We start from the raw sequence: 10,539 nt of genomic DNA, 5'->3' as shown, positions 1-10,539 counted from the left end.
TTCCCCATCCTATCGAGCGTCGTCTGCATGGCGACCAGCGTCTCCGCCACTTGAATCTCCACTTTGATCTCTTCCTTCATCGCAATCAGCGATTTGGTTAGGAATGTCTTCCATCCCTCTCCAGATGGCGGTGGGGGGAGGGAGGGGGGAGCCTGTCGTCTGGGTCGTCGGTCTCCCTCTCTCTGGTGTGGCTGGGGACTCCTCGCCTCGTGGATCCGCCAACTCGCTCGCTGCTTCTGCCCTTTTCCACCGCTTCTGACTTCCCTGCAGCCTTATGAGCTACTGTTTGCTTGCATATTGCTCCTTTTTTGTTCAGGAGTTGAAAAAGTCCGAATTTTCAGGCTTAATTCAGTCAGCAGTGCCTATTTTATTGTGTTCTGGAGGAGAGCAACCTGATGTGCGACTACTCAGCACATTCCCTTCACAGGAAGTCAAATTTAAATTCAGTTAACAAATCTGGAATTGGCGCGATCCAACGGCCATGCTGCGTCGGAAAAGCATGGCAGATAAAAGCTGGGAGACCCTGCTCCCAGGATCTACTTAGCTCGCCTCGTGAGATCCAACAGCTAGTCTCCCTCCAATGTACAGATTCCTGAGGTACCTGAGGCTTTGGGATTCATCCCCTTCACCTAGGGCAACACTGGTCCCCACAAACAGGACCAAACGGAACAGTTCTCGTGGGGGTCTCCCAGTGGATCGGAGGCCTTCAGCTGCATGCCCTTTGGGCAGGGTGGTGTCCTGCTGCTGCCACCTGGGTACTTTAGCAGTACCACCCGAGCACCTTGGCAGAGCCAGCTGGGTGGTACTGTCAAGATACCCAGGTGGCACTGTCAGCGAGCATAGGCAGTTCCAAATTGGCACTGCCAACCTGGCATTTTTTGTGTCTACTATGGGGTGGGAGTGCCCTGCTTGGGTGTTGGATGGTGCATTCGGGCTGGGGTCTGGGATCACTTTGGAGGCCAAGATCTTTTACTATACTGGGGAGTTCCAGCGAGCTGAGCACCCCAGTGTACAAAATGGGGCTATGTGCAGCCTTGGCCGCATGTTGCCCGCGGAGACCTCTTATACAACCCGTTATATAGCCTAGTTCCTCGGCTCGGCAAGCGCCGGGAAGCACGCAGCTAAACTTGCTCGCTATGGGACTTTGTTCCTATTCAGTTATGTCGAGCCCTTTAGTCTCAGTAATGGTGATTATGAAACAATTGTCCAAAAACCCATCTGGGCTTATCTTTTAGGGAAGCAAATCTGCCATCCTTACCTGGTCTGACCTACATGTGACGCCAGACCCACTGCAATTAAATACCCTCTGAAGTGGCCGAGCAATTAGGGACGGCCAATAAATGCTGGCCTGGTCAGCGATACCCATGTGCCACGACAAAATAAAGACACTTTCCAAAATACACTCATAATTTTGACTTTGAATATTTATTGAAGAATTCCCACTAAAATAAGCACAAAATAGTTGTTACATTGAGTATATGGGGTATAACAGTAAAACAGTTGAAGGTCACCTTTTCAATAAAAACATGTATTTTTATCATAAAGCAATCTGTTTACATTTGCAAAGTGCCACTAATGTACTACTTAGCCAGTTATACAACTAAATTCTAATCAAACATAAATTTAAACACAGTAAATAATAAATACATGCATCAGCATTTAACAGACAGAAACTGGAATAGTTTAGAACAGGCAGGAAGGCCTGCACAGAAGGAAGAGCTACAAAGACATTAAAATATTTCTTAAGGTGGGCTTTCAGACCATATCAAACACAGCAGCACCTCATATTAGGTGGTATTATATGATTTTGTTTAAAAGGGAGCAAACACAAAATAGCAAACATCCTTTTCTCCCCACTTTTTCCCTCTGTTTGAAATGAGTATTTAGACCTTTTGTTCTTCAGCAAAAATGAAGGATAGCTTCTTTGGGAAAATAAAAACAATTGGCGGAGCAGGTTCAAAGGGCCGAATGGCCTGCTCCTATTCTCTATGTGACACCACACTACCTTTGCTTCCACCATGAGCTAACCAGTCAAGTGCACTGTTCAGCTCTGAAGTATTTTCTTGCAGGTTGGCAAATGTTCCATGGTCGGAATTAGTGCAAAGACTGTGAAGATGTCAACTGATTTCTTCTTACATGTCATTCACTACTACAAAAGGAAAAGCTTACCAGAGATTGGTGTAGGCCAATGTAATTTTTTTTTAAAAAGGCAGTTGGCACAATGAATTACATTCTATTGACTTGGAGAGAGCTTCTCTTGGAACTAATAAATCTGAAAAAAAAAATGCTGGCTCTAATGTATTGAAATGCAGCAAAAATGGAACTGACTCTCAAGTAAAATGAGAGAATTGGGTTCTGCATATCCCACTTTTGGCAATGCATTTTTCTGCTATCCGTTTGCTGTCAAAGAAAGGGTCTTCTATTGGCAAGTACTTCTTTCTCAGAACACTTATATTCTATGGATATAACCCTAACAATTTTCCCCAAACACCATGTTACTTTCAATCACCTAGTTTTTAAATTATTGAAACACGTGAAACACTTTCAAGCCTACTTTCTAGTCACAGCTCGTGTTTTATCCATTCAGGAGGTAATTCAAAACAATAAAATCCCTGTCTCAACCTGCAGCTGAGTAGTTAAAAATGTATTTTTAAAAGATTTCTGAAAACCACGAAAGAAGTACCTAAAGGGAAAAAGTAATTTAAAAAGGTAGCGCTGCAATGCTGCAATTGTCCCTTTATCTCTCCAGCACTTTCATGCACCCAGTTTACTGCAACTCAACTCTTTAGTCAACAGGTTACTGCTCCCAGCCTAAAAGGTTCAATAGGAAAGCCACCACACATTCAGAAACAAGTCAATCCAGTCCAAAAAATGAAAGCAATCAGAAAAGCATCATTGCCCTCTCAGAACAAGGAAAATAAAAATAAAATCCATCAGAGCTACCTTGCCAAGGAGCATGTTTAAAATCCAAAATAGCACCATTCATCAGTGTCTCATATCCCGTGGCAGCACTTCAATCACTTACCACAAGGAAACAATGCATTACATACTAATACAGTATTTCTATACATAACATTTACATGGCTAAAATATGAGGTTACATAGGCAATTGAAGATTTCAGACGTACAATATGAACTAACAAGCTTAATACATTAAAATAAAATGTAAGGGACTCTCAGCCTTTGTATTCTATTTGTTAGCAATGAGAAAGTCACATGTAAAAGAGGAAACGCTTTGGTTGTACACTTCCAATGGAATAATGGAAGACGATGTGGTGCATGGTACGAAGAGGCCTGAAGGCCCACCTGTATTGGTTGTAAACATTGTTGTTCACAGTGTGTGTATTTTAGTGTTTCCAGTTTTGTAAAATTGATACTTGTCGGTTTGTGGTAATATTGTCCATGGTACAAATCAGCCAGGTTCAGAGTCCCTTCAATTTGTTTTATCTAAAAATTAAAAAAAAACACAAACTCTGAAACTGTGCCATCTCATCAAAACCCATACACCAAGTCAATACACATGGAAGAATAATGATTGAATATAGAGTGACTCCATTTTCTTTTGGCAAAACATGAATCTGCCTCCATTGAAGGAGTCAGCTCCAGGACCTCGCTCTTCTTGTTCCCCTTCTTGAAGACAGTATTTTTTCCTGGTGGGAGACATGAAGCATTTCCTGTGATGAAAACACAACATTAAATTAAACTCAAACCATTTATGTTCAGTATTGTTCTTTAATCGGATTTTTAAGCAAGAGCATTAAAAATTATACAAAGAAATTACATATCAGGAATGAATGTAAATTGTAGTATTAATTAAAGATGAATACTTACTTTCACATTTATCACAATATAGAAAGTGCACAAATCATCCAATAATTAATCACTGCCAGTTCTAGACATTTTGTTAAAATAAATTACATCAACAATAGATTTTTCGATGAATATGACTTCTACCCCATGAAACATCCCACCTTTCAAATTTTAAAATGCAGTCTTTGAATTTATCCCCTCTTAAAATTCCTCATTAACACCACTACTTTTTCTCACCCTAGTCATTCTGGTGCCAAACCTCTTGTTACACTCCCTTAAGTCAAAGGTATACAGGTTTGAACGTCTTAAGCAGACAATTGGTTTAGCCGTCCATCGCCAGATCTGGATGGATCATATAAGCATTATTGGACCCTGCTTTGCAACACCAAAACTGCTTATGATTCAAAGATAATCCAGGAATGCAAAGATAATTCTGGCTTGGCTACAAATTGTCTTCTGAAATCACTTTCCGCTGCCACCTCCACCCTCACCTCTAACAATAAGTTGCTCCTGGGCTGAAGAGCTCCGGGCCTTTTTGTCACAAAGATCGAGACCATCCATTCAGTGTCTCTGTCGCTTCCCTCCCTTTCTCTAGCCCACTGGGCCTAACCTCCCCTTCATGCCACGCTGCCCTAATATATGTCTTTCTCTAGATTCTGCTTGATCTCCTGCTGTTCTCTCCAAGCTCATCTTGTTCGTGAGATTCGTCTCCTGCTCCCTCAATCTCATTCAAACCAAACTACAAACCATCCAACCTCTCTTCCTCGACCCCATATTAGCTGATATTGCTGATTGTCTGCTGTCATCACCCTCTCCTCAACATACCCACCCTTGTGCCCTGTCCTTTACTATAACTCTGTTTCTAACCTCCCTTTCTTCTCCAAACTTCAAAGTGTTGTCATTGTCACCTTGTCCCAAATCCATGCCCATCTTGAACACAATTCCATTTTGGATCCCTCCAATCAGTATTTGGTCCTGCCTCAGTACTGGACTGACCTTTATCAAAACAACAAAGAGCGCGATTTAATGGGACAAAACAGAGTCCTGTTTTGGGCACGTTTAGCGGGGCGTTTCTCACCATCTGCAGTGTCGAGAATGATCCCGCTATTAAATTGCACTCTTTTTTTCTGGCCTCAGCGAGGAAAGCCAGGTGATTGGATGGCAGTGGCAAAGTACCAGGGTGACATTGGGAGTGCCAGGGTAGCACCCTATCCAGCGCCCGGCTACCAAGGGCCTTCGATCTCCTGGGAGTCCCCCCCCCCCCAGGTGCCATTACACCTGGTCCACGTTTGTGTAGATTAGTGCTAAACGGTGCCACGGTGAGGTTTCCAGGGCACGGGCGTTCGATCCTGGGTCTTGGGCGACTACGCCACAAACATATTAAAGTGAGCTTATCTACACAATTAAATATGCAAATCTGGATCCCATCCATTGAGGGCGAGATCCAGATCGCAACATCCCACGAGATCACGTTAAAACTCGCAAGGCGTCCCGATCCTTGTAAATCTCGCGAGGCTGGACTCGCCGTGTCACCGAGTCGGGCATGGCGAGGCCCAATGGTCACGGCAAAAGAATATTCTCCATGAACAGTACAGAAAGTCTGCTTCCATTTTTAATTGCTCAAAACATGTAGCACTCAAATCTGTCAACATAAGCTCAATCTACCAAAAGCAGCAGTGGTCCTGAAAAAAAATGTTGGGCGGGATTCTGTTACCCAGCGCCGATGTCATAAATCGGCGATCGGGCGAAGAATCCCTGTTTACAAATCGAATCGGGGGCTGTTTTCGGATGCCCTGCCCCCTCCAAAACGGCGTCATCGAGAAGTATGCCACATGTCGTTGGGACGGCCTCAGGACGTAACCTGAAGGTCCTTCTCTGATGCTCCGCCCCCCCCATGGGCTGAGTTCCCGACAGAGCGGGAGATGTGTGCTCTCAGTTTTCGTGAACCCGGCGTGGCGGCTGCGGACTGTGTCCAGCTCTGCTGCTGGCTGGGGGGGGGGGGGGGGGACTTCGGCAAAGGCTGGGAAGACTGGTGGGGGGTGGCCCGGGGGCACTATCTGGCAGGACGGGTCCGTGCGCGACCGCGACTATGTTGCACGGCGCAACCGCTGCAGGTCGTCGCCGTGCGCATGCGCGGCCACAGACCCAGCAATTCTCCAGGAGTTTAAAATGGGAAGGCCATGCGTTTTAAGTGACATGGCTGCTAGCCCCTCACTGGTCGGAGGATCGGTGCTGGGGCCTCGCCGATTTTTCCATCGTAAAACCAGACACTTCCTCCGGACATAACCTTAAAATTGAAGAATCAAGCCCATGAATTTCTGCAGCTGACCGAATAACTCAAATGTGGTGGTGTATTACTGATTACTCAGGACGTAGTGCAGGATTTAGGCTCAAGTTAATTAACCTGCAGCTTAGCGCCTCAAAATAGGATAGGGCCCTAAAATAATAAAAAAACCGGACTCAATATCAAGCCTTAATATCAGGCAGCACGGTAGGGTAGTGGTTAGCACTGCTGCCTCACGGCGCTGAGGACCCGTGTTCGATTACGGCCCCCGGGTCACTTTCCATGTGGAGTTTGCACAATGCTGATTGTGGGGGCGATTTCCCAATGCTGATTGTGGGGAGTTTCCCAATGCTGATTGTGGGGGAGATTCCCCAATGCTGATTGTGGGGGAGATCCCCCAATGCTGATTGTGGAGGAGTTTCCCAATGCTGATTGTGGGGGCGATTTCCCAATGCTGATTGTGGGGAGTTTCCCAATGCTGATTGTGGGGAGATTCCCCAATGCTGATTGTGGGGGAGATTTCCCAATGCTGATTGTGGGGGCGATTTCCCAATGCTGATTGTGGGGAGTTTCCCAATGCTGATTGTGGGGGAGATTCCCCAATGCTGATTGTGGGGGAGATTCCCCAATGCTAATTGTAGGGGGAATTCCCCAATGCTGATTGTGGGGAGATTCCCCAATGCTGATTGTGGGGAGATCCCCCAATGCTGATTGTGGGGAGATTCCTCAATGCTGATTGTGGGGTAGATTCCCCAATGCTGATTGTGGGGAGATTCCTCAATGCTGATTGTGGGGAGATTCCTCAATGCTGATTGTGGGGAGATCCCCCAATGCTGATTGTGGGGAGATTCCCCAATGCTGATTGTGGGGGAGATTCCCCAATGCTGATTGTGGGGGAGATTCCCCAATGCTGATTGTGGGGGAGATTCCCCAATGCTGATTGTGGGGGAGATTCTCCAATGCTGATTGTGGGGAGATCCCCCAATGCTGATTGTGGGGGAGATTCCCCAATGCTGATTGTGGGGAGATATAGCCCATGTATCTCCCAACTCACGGCGTGTCCCCCGTCCCCTGGTAGAACATCATGTAGTTTCCTGGAACTCACTGCCTCTTATTAAAGTTCATACATGGAGAAAATACCGTGGACACAAAGGAAGCATGGTTTTATTTTAAAAGTCCAACTTCTCACTTTAACAACGCCAACATGCACTACTAATGAAGTCGCTGCCCCTGACATCACTTTTACCGGAAGGCTGGACAGGAGGCTGGATGGAGTTGTCGCATTAATTCCTCCTTATAATTTTAAACATGGGACACAGCAGCTGTATACAGGATAGAGTTGAATATCAGAAAATGAAAAATGAACAAAACCTTAAGTGGATTTCCCAATTTGCCATTTTTGAAATTTGCAATATTTTGCACAGCAAATTACTCCAGACTTCCTGGTAATTCTGCTCTTGTTTGCCACTCGATGCATGAATATCTCCATTATTCATCTAGAGTATGATTCGCCAAGTCAAGAATTAAAGTGAGTGGTCTAAGCCTTTTGCTTCCTTCCCTGCTGATCACCCCCACCCTCACTTTATTTAGGTAAATTTGCAGTGAGGTAGAACATCCTCCTGTCCTGGAGAAAAAACACTGACATCAGTCATTTTTCCAGTGCAGTTGTCATTTATTTACAGGCAACTTAGTCTTCACCAGAGATTCTGTAGATGAATACATGCACAATGGAGTATCATGGAATAAAATAATATTACAAAAAGAAGCCTTTACTGCACTAATAGAGCTTGTGCCCATAGAGCCATTGCATAGAATCATAGATGATTATAGCACAGGAGGCCATTTCACCCAACAAGTCCATCTTGGCTTCCTGGAAGAGCAATTTAGCTAGACTGACACCCATCCTCTCCCCACTGCCCTACATTTTTCTTTTTCATTCTGGTGCCTATCCAGTTCCCTCCAAAAAGTCAAGATTGAATCTGCCTCAACTGTCCTTTCGGGCAGTGCATTCTCTACTCTTTACGCAAAGGCCTCTCTTCTAAATAACAGCATTCCTTAAATTTTTGCTAGTTTGTATACGGGGCTATGGACAAAACCAGCCACTATAAAATGCTGCAGAAGCGACTCCCCAAGTAGCTAACCGCGTCTGTCTGACCCAGAACAGTAGAAAAATTGTTTGGGGCTGGAGATGTGGAAAATGTTGTCCTTGAATTTCATCTGTGTGTTTATGAGATATTCAGAAATTTCTCAAACTTCACTCAGTTTCAAGTGATCTGTGATCTGAATTTCCTAGATGCACTTACTGCCTTACCATATCCTTCCCAATACACAATATTATACAACATTTTCCTTTTTTTGGTTACTGTTGATTTAGTAACGGTCATGAAATATATTGGAGGGAGAGGAATGAGCAGAATATAAAATGAGAAACAATTTTCTGGAACTGATCTCCAAATATTCATGCTTTACAAAAAAATGCATTTGAAAACTTTCATACACCAACTGTTCCATTCCTTTTCAACCTCTGTCCTCTGACCATCTCATGACAACGCCTGCATAACAGCAGTAACAAAGAGTGCAGTGAAAATGTGTCTAATAATAATGATCGGAGTCTATGGAAGAGAGGTAACTTGGGTTTGAGGCTAATTTACGACTCAGAATAATCAAATGATGTTGTGAGAGGCAAGCTAAAATCTGGGATGATATCCAAAGAGGCATTGTGCTGTGCAGTTCCTTCCAGCTGCAAAAACATTTGGTTCTTGAACTTTTTCCATCGTAAAAAGGGTTTAAAATCCCATACGGTCAGAGATTATTGATTCTCCTGAAGGAGAGGAAGTGCAGTTTATTAGTGTAGTACTGTTCTATTTTTCAGAATTAGAGACAAAGATGAGTTTGTTTAGGAAAGATTTATCTGGAGGAGTCTTATCTTCAACAGCAGAAATTTCACATATAGAACAGTCAAAGTTTCATTGAACAAGCTGTGACCCTTTGTGCCGTAGAACATGAAGCACACAAGTGGGGACCATTGTTGTGCATGTTCTAAACATGTGCACAAAATGAGTTTTTAATCATTTTAGCATTAAGTTCGCTCAAAATGAAACCAACTAAAGGCTATTTAGCAGATGCAAAAGTAAATTCCTTCTACTCGGCCCCAGAAGAGAACAAGTTTTTGGAGGAATCTAAAGCATGTGAAAAAGGACAGTTGCAAAACAATTGTGTTAATAAAAAACAGGGATTCATTGGTAACTTGTCCTAATCCTTTTCGGTTTCGCAACCAATCTTTCCCCGTCTTATGTCCTTAAAGGGCTTGTTGAAGAAACGGGGATGAATTTCCATGAGTGCTCTCCCGTTCGTCCGCTATAATGGTGGACGAACTTGGAAAAATTGTATAAGCAATGTCGACTTTGTGTTGTCGGGCAATTTGGTGGTCCATTCGCCAAAGTCCATGGCTGGCAAATAGAGAATCTCCATGGAGATTCACCCTCACTACACAAATACATGGTGCTGTTACCATAATATCCTCAATGTTGTTATTGAAATTAATCCGAGTGAATTCAGGGGACTTCTGAATTTCTGAGCCAGCGGAACAGGAAGAATAAGAAGAAAGAAGCACTGTTAATATTAATGACTCTGAATTTGGCTAAATGAATTAAGTTAACTGCAGTCTCAGCCGAACAGATAATTTATTGCCAACTAGATTAGTTCAATAAAGCTAACGTTACCGCGAACTGTAATAGGAGATCAGTAAATAAAACCCAGATCTGTGATTCCCTGCATGGGTGTCTAGGCCAAGGTTTGTTAACTTTGGAGTCGTGCCTTGTTTGGCAGTATGTGAACAAATCACTTTGAATAAATCAATGGTGCCTCCTAAAGGTGATAGCTCCAACATATTTACCTCACATTTAAATTTCTTACCGAAGAAACGCTTCCATCCTTGGAGCTGGTCTTCAGCAGTCTCGAGGTGACATGAGTGATACCAGATCAAAACTTTGCCAGCCCTTGAAAAGAATAAAGGGAGAATATAAACTGCATTGGTTTTCTTAAGTAAATGCCAAAATAATAGCAAGAATTTAAATGTAATCTATTTTACACGATTGAAGAGCAGACATGTATAAAATATTTACTGGATATAGTTTGATAACATGCAAATGTTAAGTGGCTGTTACAACACTCACAACGAGAGATGCAAGACACATTGGGCTGGGACTTCCGGGCCCTGAAACCAGCTGTCATTGTCGGGGTGAGATAGGAAAATTTGGAGACTGTTGACTTTTAACAGTTCGCCAAACGTTCCCATCCTGTCCGTGACGATGCCCGCACGTATCAGGAGCGGAAAATCCCACCCAGTGTTTCGGCTTTGATACGTTGCACTGTCTGTTTGAACATTCAGAGTTGTAGGGAACAGTTGTGCAATGGGAAATTATAATCAAGAATAGAGTTCTACG

The 10,539-nt window shown here is 43.7% G+C and overlaps 1 long non-coding RNA gene across 1 annotated transcript in view; it reads right to left on the bottom strand.

Moving 5' to 3' along the window:
- Positions 1 to 1,409: 1,409 nt before the first annotated feature.
- LOC119970462 overlaps positions 1,410 to 10,539 on the bottom strand; it is a 45,391-nt gene continuing 36,261 nt past the window's right edge. Inside the window, exons 4-5 of the long non-coding RNA XR_005461622.1 lie at positions 10,010 to 10,092; positions 1,410 to 3,674 (exon numbers count right to left, since the gene is read on the bottom strand). This is a non-coding gene — a long non-coding RNA (uncharacterized LOC119970462). The remainder of the gene's footprint in view (positions 3,675 to 10,009; positions 10,093 to 10,539) is intronic.

This window comes from Scyliorhinus canicula, chromosome 8 (genome assembly GCF_902713615.1).
Source record: "Scyliorhinus canicula chromosome 8, sScyCan1.1, whole genome shotgun sequence".
Classification (NCBI taxonomy): domain Eukaryota; kingdom Metazoa; phylum Chordata; class Chondrichthyes; order Carcharhiniformes; family Scyliorhinidae; genus Scyliorhinus; species Scyliorhinus canicula.
The sequence above is the reverse complement of the archived record's forward strand: the minus strand, read 5'-3'. Positions and strand labels throughout refer to the sequence as shown.